Consider the following 15,448-nt stretch of genomic DNA (forward strand, 5'->3'; position numbering starts at 1 on the left):
CACTACCTTTAAGCCACAATGCTTTCAACGAATAACGTTCGTTGCATTATAATCTGCGTTAGAACCCTTTGTAGAAATGTACGTAATGTTCAGCTGTTTCCGTTTTTCAGCGCATGCTACATATCGTGCCCATTCAATGATAGTTCACTTTACGTATATTAGCCCCCCAGTAATCACGTCCAGGCTTCAAACAAAAAAAATATTTATCCTGAAATATTGTAGATATTTTATTTGGTTATTTCCTGCTTTAACGTTGTGCATGTTTCCAGTACTTGTTTGGCCTGCATCTTAATTTTACACAGCGTCTCCTTTTTCAACCTTTTTGCTTAACAATCATTCCTGGTTTGCCTCCATCCTTAATGTTAAAATATAAGCTGAGGGTACTGTAGTTTGTTTTCACAAGACTTGTTGCGACGTTTCTTATGTACAAGTAACAGAAAACGTTCCTACCCTATCATTTTTCGACCATTTCTCTCTATTGCTCTTTGATTCTATCTTTCTCCCTTCTTCCCTTCTTTCACGCTAAAGCCACCCCAAAGTACCTTGGAGTGTCTGATTTGGTGAAATGTGATTCGTTTTAGAAGCAAGCTTACCCGCCGAACCCTTATAAGTTTCGAACTGTTCGGGAACCTGTTACCTCAAACGTGACTGTATGTCAAGTCGGTCTAGAAACCCTCGTTTCTTTCCGAGCCCTTTCTACAATTTTCTACCAGCTGTGATTCTACGACGCCCAGTTTTAATGCTAAGAGACAAATTTTTTCATCGCATGTAGAACAAGAAAATTGTCTTGGGTCTATGCATACTTCATGCACCAAGTTTTCTACTGCTAAAACATTGTTGGCTCATGTATAGTGTAGACGGAAGTGTTCGCAGGAAATGTCGGCATGACGTAACTCGTAAAGAAACATCTGTCTTCAATCGAACCACTATCCCACCGATTCGTGGCTATGCATGAAAACCATTACCGCATTTTTTGAATTTAGTACTGTGCTCAAAATTTATAATATATACATAAGACTCCTCAGCCGTATTTGACTCTAACGGAGGTAACATGGCTAAAATCTTTCAATGTCTTTAACGTTTTCATGTGCTAGAGCCAGTCAGGTGCTGGATCCACATGTTTCATTACTTGAAAAAAGCTTGTTATTGCTTCCTTGAAGTGCTCTATCACTGGTCGTGCGTCATGATCTGCCTGACGGACCGCAATCCTACTTCTCCATATACTGTAGGCCCAATGCCATTAAAAGAGCATATGGAATGCCTTCCTAGTCTTCACTCTGGGGAGATCTGATACAGTGAGTCTTAAGCGGAAAATATTACTTAAAAGCACTTTGGAGGGCTCCCATAGAAAGCTGCATACCAGCAGTCCAAGAAAATATGCTCAGTGGGGTATCATACTTTTTTGCATAGAAGGCAGTGAAGTTGCCAAGGAAAAAAAATATTCCGTTGTCTTGTAACCCCACCTAAGCCGATAAAGTGCCGCTACGTAGTCTGGCAAATAATGTTTTGCGTGCAGGAGAAAATGACAAAATTTTGAACTCGTTTTAGAGCATCTTGACCTTAGGCCTGCACTCTACATATACAATAGTGGAGCGAACAGTGAGTCCCATCTATCACTAAAGTTTTTCCATTTAACATTATCCACGCCGCGCTCGTTAAAACAGACAGTAGACAGTTTTAGTTGACCGTGTTTTACATTGAACGTTTGTACCAAAATCATTTTGTGTTTCGCATGCGACGTGCTTCCCGATGCAGCGAGCTCTCCTGCTGCTTCAGACATCTTATAGTAGCGCGAACAAAAACACACAAGACAGGGTACAGGACGAGCGCTATCCTGTACCAACTGGGCCGACAACACATCTTACTGAAGCATATTTCTCCTGCTGCTCTTTGTCAAATGAAATAAGAACCGCTAGATATGATAAACTATATAGGTTCATGAACTTCTGTGTGTGATGCAAAATATTTTTATTTCAGAGTATTTTATGCCGCTGAAAAAAATTATAAAGTAAGGATTGTTTAAATTTAATTTCAGTACACATTTAAAGTCGATTTCTCGTCTCGATATTCATTAAGAGACTACTGCAGACCTAGCTTTAGCCACTATACTAGCACTGACTGCAGTGTTTACTTTCCTCAGAGTCGGGAAACTGCTGAAAAAATCATCGTGCGAGTTGTACAGTTTATGAGTGCAATAACACGTCAAATATCCTGGTAGACCAATTTCTGCTGTAATTAATAGTGGCAAGGAACGGAAGGCCTCTCACATATTGTAACACTCTTGATACCACTACGTAAAGCAACGTTACTGAGATAAAAGACGGTGAATCTGAGCCAGATGGCACCTCAAGTCTCACATAGTTATTCGTCCTCCTACAGCAAGTTCCTTATCTTCATCCTACTAGTCTTTAACACCCCCTCCCCCCCCCCTTCGCCTCGAGCGAAGCCCTCCGGGCGAGTCAGGTGTTTTCACGACAATGACACTGCTTCAGGCGGGCGACATGCGTCGCAGCTTTCGCCGAATGTCGTCCACTGGCCGTAAGGGTTGAAATCCGGTAGTTCAGTTTACTGTATTTCTAGGATAAAATATTGGCCAGTGCAGCGTGCCAGCATTTTCTGCTGTAAACCGCACTTTCCTGCCGATTTCCAAAAGCAGACTCTGGGCTGTAGGTGATTTGGCGACGGAGGTCGTCATATCGATCTTTGGATCGGTCGTGTGATGCCAAGGTGATCAGTAGTGCAATCCGCCGTGCTTCTTCAGCCAGACAAATGGTTTCCGCTAAGCACGGGTGGTCGTAAGTGGAAAATGGGAATGGTGTCGAGGGGAGTGGAAGAATAAAGTGTATCTTGTGGTCTCATGCCTGGCAGTGTTGAAGGCGTATGTGATAAACCGAAGAACACAGCCCCATGGTCATATGTGACGTGCATTGCAAACATAATAGTGAGAGTGTTGGTGCGTTCTGTTTATATATTGCAATACCTTCAGCTCCGCAAGCGGCATTACAGTGCTTTCTGTTAAACCCTTATTGTTAGACGGTGATAAGGGGTACAGTAAAATCTCAGGTTCTTTGTTGCCTTCAAATCTTCCGCACCTCTCTAAGGTGCTCGTCGAGTCGGCAAGCGATATGTAGTTCACACAAGCACACTGAGACGAGGGGTGATGAACTTAAAGTAAAACGACGAAAATTACTTCATATGACACGAACACAGAATGCAGAATACTTATTTACAAAACAGAGGCGACTATACTGTAAGAGAGGCGACTGAATGAAAACTTCGTGCAGCTGCACGAGCTAACGCGGTAACAGCAACATGAGCTCATTGCTCTCTTTTTACGACTATTAAGTCGAAGCGTGCCTGCTACTGCTATTGTCGTCGACGACCACAATCAGAACTAGAACCGCCGCTGGTTGCGCGCCGTGCTCTTAAATAACCTCCGCCGAATTCTCCAGAAGCGGAGGAGGAGCGGAAATAGCTTGGCGCTGCCAAAGCTATGCCTCCCTCCCTCGGCTCTCTAGACAAACCTGGAAGCTAGTAGAAAGCCATCGTCAGCGCGCGCGGCCTTCTTATTGAGGAGGAGGAGGGCAAGGTCCATGCGGGGGGATGCACGCGTGAGTTAGCCCATGTCGACGAGGGCGAGGAGGCGCAGCGCGGTGGCCGAGATTGCACAATTGGTCGCGTTGCCGTATGGAAGCTGGTCGAACTTTCCATCACCGCTTTCTGCGGCGCGGCGCGCGCGCCGAAACATTAGAGAATGAGCCACCGCGGCATTACAGGTATCATGTCTGAAACCAGATGCACGTAATCGGAGTTCTTCAACCACATCGGCAATTAATTGGCGGCCTCTAGCACTTATCACAAGTCTCGAGGACCATGTCGCAGGATGTCGAAATGCAGCATAAAAAGGGACACTTGGTATGCTGTAGCGGCGGGAAGAGCGGCCGTCTCACAGCAACGATTAAGATGGTCCACACATACAACAATCTAACGATAGCCTTTTTGTAACTTTGGGAAAGACCAGAAAGGTTCACTGCGACTTTCTCAAAGGGAGCCTTGGACGGTGCCACAGGGTGAAGCATTCCGGGGGCTACACCAGTAGGACATTTGTGGTTCTGGCACTGAGGACAGCTGGCCACATACTGCTCAATCGTGTGGCGCATCCGCGATCAGTAGAATCGCTCCTGAATACGGTGCAAAGTTTTCGCGGATCCCAGGTGTCCCGAAGCTGGATCGTCGTGCATGACACGTAAAACAGAAATACTGAGGCTTCAGGCACAACCAGCAGGGACCGACGGCCGGTGTCTGAATAAGCTCTTTTGGAAAGCAAGCCATCACGTATACAGAACTGGCTGTTCGAGGTTAGGTCCTGGGCAGCTTTCAAGAACAGTTCCAGATGCTGGTCGTGTTGCTCTGTTTGGAAACAGCGAGTATCAGGGAACCTTTCAGACAACGCAATGATGCAATGATTGAAGCTTTCTATGTTACTTTCCGTAGTGTCGAGTAGGAACCGGGAGAGACAGTCCACATCTGCGTGCCATCGGCCACTCTTGTATGAAATTGTGTAATATGGTCGTACTCTTGCAAGCAAAGTGTTCAGCGGGCCAGGTGACCAGGTGGATTACGAAGATTTAGTAGCCAATGGCGATCGGTTACTACTATGAAAGGCCGTCCGTACAGGTAGCAGCGAAACCACTGCACGGCGAAACCAGCCGCGAGATAGTCGTGCTCAGTGATGGTTAGTTACGTTCAGTCTTACTTAGAGTCCGACGGGCGTAAGCAATCACGTGTTTTCACAGCGCTGAATGAAGATAGCACCGATGCCTAGACCACTTGCGTCAGTATGCATTTTCATTGGAGCAGGATTGAAGCGCCGTAAGATAGGATGCGAAGTTAAGAGGAACTTCAGTTGCCGAAAAGACAAGTCGCACCAAGATGAATACTGAAACGGAGTGTGTTTATGTAGTAGGAATGTGAGCGGGTAGGCGACGTCTGCTGAACGAGGTATGTAGCTTCGGAAATAGGAGCAAAGCCAGAAAGATTGCGGAGCTCCTTCACAATCAGAGGTTGCTGAAACGAGGCAATGGCTACGGTCTTCTGAGGATCAGGACGGACGCCGTCACCATCGACGAAGTGACCAAGCAACATCTGCCACTAACCGAAACGACACTTCGAACTCAAAACTAGGCCAGCTTGACGTAAGCAGTCCAGTACGAGCAATACGCGATCGTGGTGTTCTTTGAATATCCTGAGAAAGGTGCCTACGTTATGTAGATAGCACATACAGACCTCCCATTTCAGTCCACATTGTACAGAATCGATGAAGCTTTCAAATGCCACAGGCGCAAGGCACACACCGAAGGGAATAAAATTAAATTCGAACAGTCCATTGGGAGTGATGAAGCGGTCTTCTCGTTATCTGCTGGATTCATTGGAACCTGCCAGCATCCAGACCGCAGGTCTGCAGATGAAACGGATGACGCAGAGTACAAGCAGTCAATGGCGCCATCAATGCGGGGAAGCGGGTAGACGTCTTTTTTGTGACTGAATTCAGGCTGCGGTTCTCATACAAAAATTTGGAGGATGCTTAAGCTTCGCCAGAATGGAACGCGATAGCGTTATCAAGCCCCGTTCGCACCGTCTACTCATTTGCTTGTCGAGCTTTTGAGTGACACAAAGACACAGTTTACATGATACAACACTCGTTAACTTCTCCAATGATAAGCTCTATAAAACCTCGGCCCTCAGTCACCAGCGGCTGCGGAACAACTGACCACGGCGGCGGCCAGACCTGTGATGCAGCAGGGGGTGCTAAGAACTTCTGGCTCCGCTGGACAGGCCGTCATTGGAATCTGACCCTGGCAACGTTTAACGTTAGAACCCTAGAAAGTGAAGCTAGCTTAGCAGTACTGTTAGAGGAACTAGAAGGTATGAAATGGGATGTCATAGGGCTTAGTGAGGTTAGGAGGCCGAATGAGGCATATACTGTACTGAAGGATGGGCATGTACTGTGTTATCGAGGCTTACCAGAAAGGCGACAACTAGAAGTAGGTTTCCTTGTCATTACGTATATAGCGGGCAATATAGATGAATTCCATAGTAATAATGAGAGGGTGGCAGTCATCGTAATTAGGCTTAATAAGCGGTATAAACTGAATGTTGTACAGGCCTATGCACCAACATGTAGTTATGATCACAAGGCAGTTGAAAGCTTCTACGAAGATGTAGAATCGGCAATGCAAAACGTAAAGACGCAGTATACTGTACTAATGGGCGACTTCAATGCCAAGGTAGGAAAAAAGCAGGCAGGAGACCAGGCAGTAGGTGACTATGGCATTGGTTCTAGGAATAGCAGGGGGGAGTTACTAGTTGAGATTGCAGAGCGCAATAACTTACGAATCATGAGTACCTTCTTCAGCAAACGTAAGAACCGGAAATAAACATGGAAAAGTCCTAACGGGGAGACTAAAAATGAAATTGACTTCATAATGTGTTCAACCCCCGCCATTGTGCAAGATGTAGAGGTAATTGGGAAAGTGCGAGGCAGTGACCACAGGATAGTGAGGTCCCGAATTAGCCTAGATCTGAAGAAGGAACGCAACATATTAGTAAGAAATAAACCCATCAACGAATTAGCGGTGAGGGGGAGGGCAGAAGAATTCAGGATCTCACTACAGAATAGATATTCGGCTCTAACCGAGGATGGCGGCATTACCCTGGAAGCAATGAAGAGTAATTTTAGAGATATCATTACGGAGTGTGCGGTAGAAGTAGGCGGTAGGATAGTTAGAGAGGATACGGTAAGCTGTCTAAGGAGACGAAAGATTTGATTCAGAAACGCCAGAATATGAAAGCTTCCAATCCAACAGACCAGATCGAATAGGCCGAGCTATCAAAGCTAATCAATAACCGCAAGGTGGCTGATATAAGGAAGTATAACATGGAGAAAATCGAGCATGCTGTAAAGAACGGGGGAAGCCTTAAAGTGGTAAAGAAGAAATTGGGCATAGGCAAAAACCAGATGGATGCGATAAGGGACAAGGCGGGCAACGTCATCACCAATATGGACAAGATAGTCAAAGTAGTCAAGGAGTTCTATACTGATCTCTACAACAGCCAAAGTAGTCAGGACCGTAACGAGATTGGCGGCAGGGAAAAACAGTCAGACGTTCCACCAGTGACGAAGGACGAGGTCAAGAAAGCATTAGAATCTATGAAAAGGGGGAAATCAGCTGGAGAGGATCAGATAACTATAGATTTGCTAAAGGACGGGGGGGATATCGTGCTAGAAAAACTTGCCACCCTGTATACGCAGTGCCTGGTGTCATCGACGGTACCAGAACCATGGAAGAATGCAAACATTATTCTCATTCATAAGAAAGGGGACTGTAAGGACCTTAAAAATTACTGACCAATCAGCTTACTGTCTGTTACGTATAAGGTATTTACTAAGGTAATCACTAATAGAATCAGGACAACCTTAGACTGCCACCAAGCAAAGGATCAAGCAGGTTTTCGGAAACGGTACTCTACTATCGATCATATCCATACCATCAATCAGGTGATAGAAAAATGCTCGGAATATAACCAGCCCTTATACATAACATTCATTGATTACGAAAAAGCATTTGACTCATGACACATCGGCGGTGATGCAGGCATTACGAAATCAGGGAGTAGACGAGCCGTACATGAAAGTGCTGGAATATATATATAGTGGCTGCACAGCAACCATAGTTCTTCATAAAGAAAGTAACAAAATTCCCATAAGGAAAGGTGTTAGGCAAGGAGACACAATCTCCCCAGTACTATTCACAGCTTGCTTAGAGGAAGTATTCAGATACTTGAAATGGTTACTCAAGACTCCTCGCACTTCTGCGCCGCTCGTCTATCACGGGAGACGCGCTGCAGCATCAACAACACCTCTAGCCACTTCATCCCATATATATTCATTAACTTCAAATAAACAGTCTGCTGTTTAACCTTTAAACTCAGAGCAGGTAGTTCTCATTCTTTGTCTGCCTAACAAGGCTCTCACAAAAAACATATTAATAATGCTGCCATAAAAGTGCAGCAATAGCACCATAGGATACTGGTACCGAAATAAAATGATGATACATAATGAAAGTGCTATCACACAAACGTTGGGGCTCTGACAGAACATGTCTTATGCGTGTATATCACTCAGTAGTACACTCTTCCCTGGACTATGGATGTGTTGTGTATGTGTCAGTAAGACCCTCTTACTTAAAACGTCTAGATCCTGTGCAAAACCTTGGCCTGCGGCTTACAACTTGCGCATACAGAACATCCCCCGTAAATAGCCTCCATTTAGAAACAAATGAACCACCTCTCGCAGACAGAAAAAGAATGCTTGCGTGTGCTTACGTGCTAAAGATAAGGTCCATCCCAAAACACCTTTGCCACTCTGTAGTCACAAAATGCCCATCTACAAGACTTTTTAACAATAAACCGCTAGCAATAAGGCCCCTAATTCTCTGTTATGAACAGTTATGGCAGGAACTAAACATATATGATACAGTTCCAAACGTTGTCCATTGTCCCGAACAAATTGCCCCTTGGTACAGCTTCCCTTCAGTATGTGACCTCTCACTAACACAGTTTCGTAAAAAGCAGACACTACCTGATCATATAATACAAGAGTTCCAAGCCTTGAAGGAAAAGTACAACAACCACACTGCATTTTATACAGGCAGTTCTAAAAACGTTTTACGTTGGTAGTGGTGTAGTAGAAGAAGAACTTGAAAACAAAATAGTTAAGCTACTTCTGTGTGCAACAGGTTTTACTGCCGAATGTTATGCCATCTCCTTAGCTGCGGAAAAGGTAGTAAAGTGCAACATCGTAAAAAGTATAATCTACACGGACTCACTTAGTGTGATCACAGCACTACACGCCAGAAATGCAACACAGTCCTTATCAGGAAATATAATACATTGCATAAAAACAGCTGAAACACGGGGACACGAAATTAAATTCTTCTGGGTGCCAAGTCACGTAGGTATAAATGGAAATGAAAGAGCTGATGCGTGTGCTGCAGTCGCCCAGAATGCAAACATAGAACAAGTAAATGCACCTCATAGAGATGTCATAAAATATATACAAAGAAAACTGAAAGAGGCATGGCAGGGTTCATGGGACAAGGAAATCAACAATAAGTTACACGTACTGAAGCCCGTGGTAGAGGAATGGAAAACATGTAGCCACCAAGAGCGTTTCACTGAAGTGGTTCTATGTCGTCTTCGTATCGGTCACACACACCTTACACATAACGTTGTACTAACGGAACACGGTCAGCCTACTTGTGAAGAATGTGGAGACGTGCTCACAATCAACAATATCCTAATCAGTTGTACAAGACGTGAAGATCTACGACAGAAGCACTTCCCACAACTTTACAATGAACATATACCATTCCGCCCAAGATTACTTTTAGGAGAAAGGTCACTCATTGACATTTACTGCATAGTTTCGTTCATAAAAAAAGAAGCAAAGTATCTAAATAAGTTATAGAACCTATAACTTTTTAAAGCTCTTAAACAAAGTCCAGATTTTAAACCTTGCTTTTGGCGCATGATGGCCTTAGTTGCCTATGTGCCGTAAAACACAACATACAACAACAAGCAAACATCATTGTTTAGTATATCTCTATATATTATAGTTCACCGATTAGGCTGCATCAAGCTATAATGGAAATTTCAAAAATGCTTCAAAGTGGTTGATATGAAATTTTCACTTTTTTCAGGCCTGACGAGGTGCATCTGAAGTGCACTTGTTTTCGGAGCCAAAAGACGGCATCGAAGGCTTATGAGGTCTGCCTTACATTTAAAGGATGCGGGTCAGTAGCATCCGCAAGATGCGGTTGTCCAGTTGGTGCCAGTGGAGTGTGTAGCCGCAGTGTAGCCGCATTAAAGCTGGTGTTGATACTAAAGGGAAGTGGATACAAGGAACCACCACCAGAGGTGGCATGCACTGAGCTGCCTCAGCAGTGGAGGCGCCCTCGTAGCAGCCCACTTGCACCGCTGCCTTTGCAGTTTGTGAACTGGAGGAGTGTGCGACAAGGTGGCCTCTCAAAGCCTATCAACAGCAGGTTTTATGATGCAAGGCAGAACGCCCAACCATTTCAAGAATTTTCTTCGAGAATAAGGACACTCGGGGCAAACATTGGTAAGCTGTGTCCTTCGTCATTTTCAAGACACCTGGAAAGCGTTGAGCTTGTTAAAGCATCATCAAAACTAGGACCGACACCGATTGGCAGTCCTCTGCAGTATCTGATGCCTCTTGTGCCACATAGATTTCAAGTCCACGTGGTACCAGAAATAGTGTTCACAAATGCAAGGACTGCAGAATTGCCGACACCACCACGACTGTTTGAGTCGTGTCACCAGTGGCACCTGCAAGATGAGGACTTCCCTGCCGCTGAAGCAGCCATCCTTAAGGTATGTTCACCTTTTACCTGGAGGCTGGAGATAACCAAGTAAATGGCCTCCTGATCTATTCGTGCAAGCCTCAATGACACCGAGGATGCACTGGATTCAGTACAGTTGGATACGACTTAAGACAAAGTGCCATTCGCCCTTCCAGTGATCCTGTGGTTAATCCCAGGGAGTGTCATCGCGTGAAGTGGCAGATGAAAGGCTGTTAACGACAACTTAATCGAATTGAATGTGGCACTATGAAAATATGTCGACACTTTTTTCTGGTGGGTAGTCATCCGATGGGCAATGCCACATTTTTATTTAGTTGTATCCAACCATAATGCGGCTTCCATGTTTTGCTGTTTCTGTCACATTTTTTGCATTGAGAACCTAGTTTCACCAAATCGCATAGCAGTCTGTTTTGTAAGAAGAAATAAAAATAGATGGCGACATATTAATCACAAAAAAAAACCGAAGCAACAACTAGCACGTGGTAGTTTAAGTAGCAGCTATCCATGATAACGATTTCATTATTTCAGTTGCAGACCACTACCTTTCACTTAAAGCATTATTACACTCGCTCAGATTTTGAACCAACTGTTCATACAAGCCTCGGGGGAAAGAAAAAGTTTGATGTGTGATTGCTAGACCACTTTGCATAATAGCGGCCTGAAAATGTCCCCTTTTCTAGAGAAACATATTGAAGCTATCTACGTAAAATTGTAGAACCACATCAAACAGCACGGCCAGTATAAATAAGCCTGAGGTGATAAACTGTCTAAACAATTTTTGATTTCCAGGGATTACAAGTATCCAGCCAGGAGGCCATCGATCTTGAAAAAACACAAGGCAGCAGTCTGGCAGTGAGCTGTGGAAGAGAGCTCGCATCTATCGATTGACTGGTTCGTCATTTGGGGTTGTCGTCAAGCGGCAGGCGTGGACAGAAAAAGGCCTGCATAACGTGACTGCAGACAAAGACCTGTTTCGTGTCAGGGCTGTTCAGTAAGTGAGATCTCATCTTACTAAGTACAGGAAATGAATTTCAAACAGCCCATGGCATCATGGGTAGTGCTGCGAAACCTCCTGTGTGCATTTTGAATAGCCCAACCGGTAACTATAAGAAGTAAAATTAATCATTGTTAATCTGAAATGACCAGAGGCCAAATTTTTCCCTTCAGAAAATGAAAAATGAATACCAACAGGTGTGGAGCATGTGACACGACATACAGAAGGTTCCCTGGAGAGCTCACCTTTGGAAACTCGGCAAAATATGCGGACATCTGGGATGGTGGTGGTGATGAAAACTTCATTTCCGTAAAAAAGAGGTCAGATAATTAGTGGACTTCTTTTCGTTGGCTTCGGGATGTAGCTGTCAGACCGTGTCTTTCGGCTACTTCCAAAGCTCAACTCACCGCCCGCAGTTGTGCCATAGGTTCAGGACTGATCACCGCAGCCTCCCATTGCAGTGGGTTAGATAATAGCCATTCGGCTTTGGGGTTGGAGCTCAGGGCACATGCGTAGAATATGCGCTAAGTTGGCCTTTTTGGCATTGCAAAGCGTGCATTCGAGGGTGCACAGCTCTGGGTTAACCAGGGACATCTGGGAAAAAAAAGCATTATCCTTTATAAACCTTTTCAAAAAGAGGTCAAAGGGCGTGGCCACATTGCACATTGGGCTATGCTCGTAGAATGGGAAAGAGCTGATGATTCAGCTCCCCTGTGCTCTCCCACAACCAAAAAATTGTCTGCTCAGTTAAGTTGTGAAAATGTGTATTTGTGGTTAATCAGGATTGCTAGCACACTGCATTCTCGTGAAGGTGGATTGTAATGATGGTATGCAAGTCAGTAGATTCCATCAGTTGGAGGGCTTCCTTCTGAAAGCATTAGATTCTTTGCTGTGGAATTATATCCATATATATGTACCAAGTCAGACTCTGAACAGCATGTGTTCTTTCCTTTATCTTCATTATTTGATTATCCGAGTACCCTGCAATGCAGTGCGAACAGTTTTTTTTATTTAGTATAGACCAAGAGAGTGCACCCGGTTTTGTTCTGTATGGAAGTTCCTCTTGAGATGAAAGTAAAATATTGGCTTGCCTCTTTTATGGTTGTTAATACAGATACGGCATTACGAATGAACCACCGGCTATGCAGCGATACATGGCTGTGATGAAAGCCTTTCGAAGCGGGTTGGTTGTGGACCCCTCGTGTCCATGGTTGGGAGCTTCACCGGACAGGCTTGTGTTTGACCCGTGTTAAACTCCTTCACATGGCCTACTTGAGGTGAAGTGCCCATACAGTTTAAAGGGAAAAACTCCCGACGATATTGGAGATGGGCACTGCCTCAAGAAGGACAGCATGGGTGTGTTTAGACTGGACCGCAGCCATGGCCAGGTCCTTGGCCAGATGGCATTGTCTGGTCTGTCCTGGACCGATTTTGTTGTTTTTTTTCTGATCAGTTCGTAATTATCGACCGCATCAGGTTTTCTGCTCAAGATTGGACTTTCGCAAGACGAAAACTTCATGAGTTCTTTTTTTCTGTGCGGTTGCCATGCATGGCCTCTAAAGTCTCTCAATGCATAGTGCCTATAAAATAAAGACTATGCTGACATTATTGTTATGAAGCAAACGAAGAAGCGACCAGTAGCACAGGACGTGCTCATGCTAGGCTCACAACTATTGATATCATTTCCTCTGTCCTATGTCGCCCTGATAATTGGCTTTCCACCCCTTATCATTATCGTTGAAGAAATGTAGACACCATATTTTTGCATCTTTTCTCTCCTATCCACTGCAGCATTAAAGCAAGGCTGCCTCAAGAGCCAGGAGTGGACGAGTATCACATCATCTAGTGTCATCCCTGGTAACCAAGCAACAAGGGATGAAGACCCTTCAGAACTTGCTGGTTTGCCCGAGTGACTAATGAAGCCAAGCTAACTATTCAGTTCTTACATTCATTCTTAATGTGTATTAGACGTGCTTGCTGCATTTACGGATATCTCGGATGTTCTCGCTGCACGTCATATTCTGATAATGCATCGTGTAGGTTTTGTCCTCTTTCATGTCCGTGAAAACAATGACTGTCACGGTTATGAGAAATGGGTAATGGGTTGTAGAGCTATCCTATTCAGAAAGTTCAGTGCCAGTTTTCAAGCATCGCTTATTTGCAGCCACATAGTAATTAAGATCAAGGCTTCGAAAAAGCAGAAAAAAGCTTGCCTCTTATTGCGGCAGGAGCAGATTTGTGAACACTCATTCATTAGATGGCTGCACCAGTGGTGACTGGAAGTTTGTTAGAATAATGCACACAATCCATCTTTAGTTTATGATGGGTCCCAGAGAAAGCGGTACAGGCCTATCAAAGATATGAAAACCTTTGATGCGTTGTATCTGTCGCTCTACATGTATGTGTAGTGATACAATTTCTTCCGTTTCTGTTATCTCCTCTTCACTGAATTGATATCTTCCGAGGAAAGTCGGGTTGTTCAAAGCCATCTTTATTGTTTAAAGTATATCTTCTATCTTAAAACCTTTGTCCGCCATGACAACGTCGCCATCATTGAAAGAGAGGGCTAGGAAGCCACTCTTTCTCACACATTCTTTGTCAGAAATGGAACCTGGAAACAAGTAGGAGACAAACGTCACTGTACCATCGGGTGAGATGCCAATCAGTCCTTTGAAGGTGTTTGCTGATTTGTAAGGAGAAAATGTTGCCGACTGCAGCACAAGTGAGCTGGCTGCCTGACATTTAATTTCTGTTGCATCCAGGATGATTCTTGTTGCTGAATACTTCCCTTGGAAAGAAAGTGGCATTTACTTTTGAACATGTTCCTTAGACTTCCACAGAGGTATCTTTGTTAGCTTAGTAAAAACAAATCTGGCCCAGGTAATACAGATTCTTGATACTGTGGCAGTTGACACACAGAACCTGTCATCAAGATCCTTTTCAAAAAGTCCCAGGTGCATTCTTACAAGGAAGAGGAAAACTCATTTTCCGCTTTGAGGCTCTTTGGCCTACCTGCCTACGATGGGTTCACTTGTGAAGAAGATTTGAGCGTGATGTTCACTCCCTGTTCCCCGGGACTACAGAAATCTAAAATTGTTTTAAACATGGCATACGATGGCAAACCAGTATAAAATCGCACGTCATCGTCGCTGTGGTTAAATCGGTCAACAGAAAACTCTTCCAATTTTTTGTTCAAGCTTTTCTGCTGTTTCTTTGGTGAGTTCTAGTTCCCTGCTGGAGCGAAATAGCATTTCGTTTACTGATTTCACTTCTTCCTTTTCTTTTGCTTCTTGTTTTTTCTTTGAAGTTCCACATGAGCATGTTGTAGTTCTTCTTTGGTAGCTTTCAGCTCATTCTTCACTGTTGCAAGTGATTGACTCAGCTCTTGTGCTTCTCTTTGTCCGGTGCAGTCCCATGTGCATTGAGGCGACTGTGAAACCAAGGAGCTGTTGTCATTTCGACATCTGGACATGCTGCTTGTACACGAAACGTTCTAGATTGTTCGTAACAAACGTCGTCAGCTTGCATTCCACTGGTCGTAATCACTTCTGTATTCAGAGCACCATTCTGTACGCAACACTCTTTCGGTGGCTTCCTTTGCACCTTACTTCGCTTTTGTGCAAAACTAAATATGTTTCGCCCCACGTCATCATTCAGGCGCCTCGTGCCGGAAGCATAGTTTGCGTAAAAGTCGCTATCGGCAAATTGCTTTGAGCACACCTTTGTGTGCTTGTTAATACTGAACCCTTTGCCTTCGTCTCGCCTTATGGCGACAATCCATTTTTTTCAAGCCAGGATTTGTGGAGAACCCTAGGAAAGAAGCCTGCAAAATTACAGCGTACTTAGTAATTGGTCAGGATGCACAATGCAAAAGCACAAATAAGCATGCAGTTTGCAAAGAAATGATATCTGATGTAGTCTTTTTTTCATATTCATCAAGGAAATGAAATGAGAAGTAAACATTTGTTCTCACCTCTTCCGTACGTGAACCGGCAAAGTAACCAGGCTG

The 15,448-nt window shown here is 44.3% G+C and overlaps 1 pseudogene; it reads left to right on the top strand.

Moving 5' to 3' along the window:
- Positions 1–14,864, top strand: part of LOC146174596 (uncharacterized) — a 37,061-nt pseudogene extending 22,197 nt beyond the window's left edge.
- The last annotated feature ends 584 nt before the right edge of the window (positions 14,865–15,448 follow it).

The sequence above is a fragment of the Amblyomma maculatum genome, chromosome 11, assembly GCF_055883805.1.
Source record: "Amblyomma maculatum isolate TAMU_Amacu chromosome 11, ASM5588380v1, whole genome shotgun sequence".
Classification (NCBI taxonomy): domain Eukaryota; kingdom Metazoa; phylum Arthropoda; class Arachnida; order Ixodida; family Ixodidae; genus Amblyomma; species Amblyomma maculatum.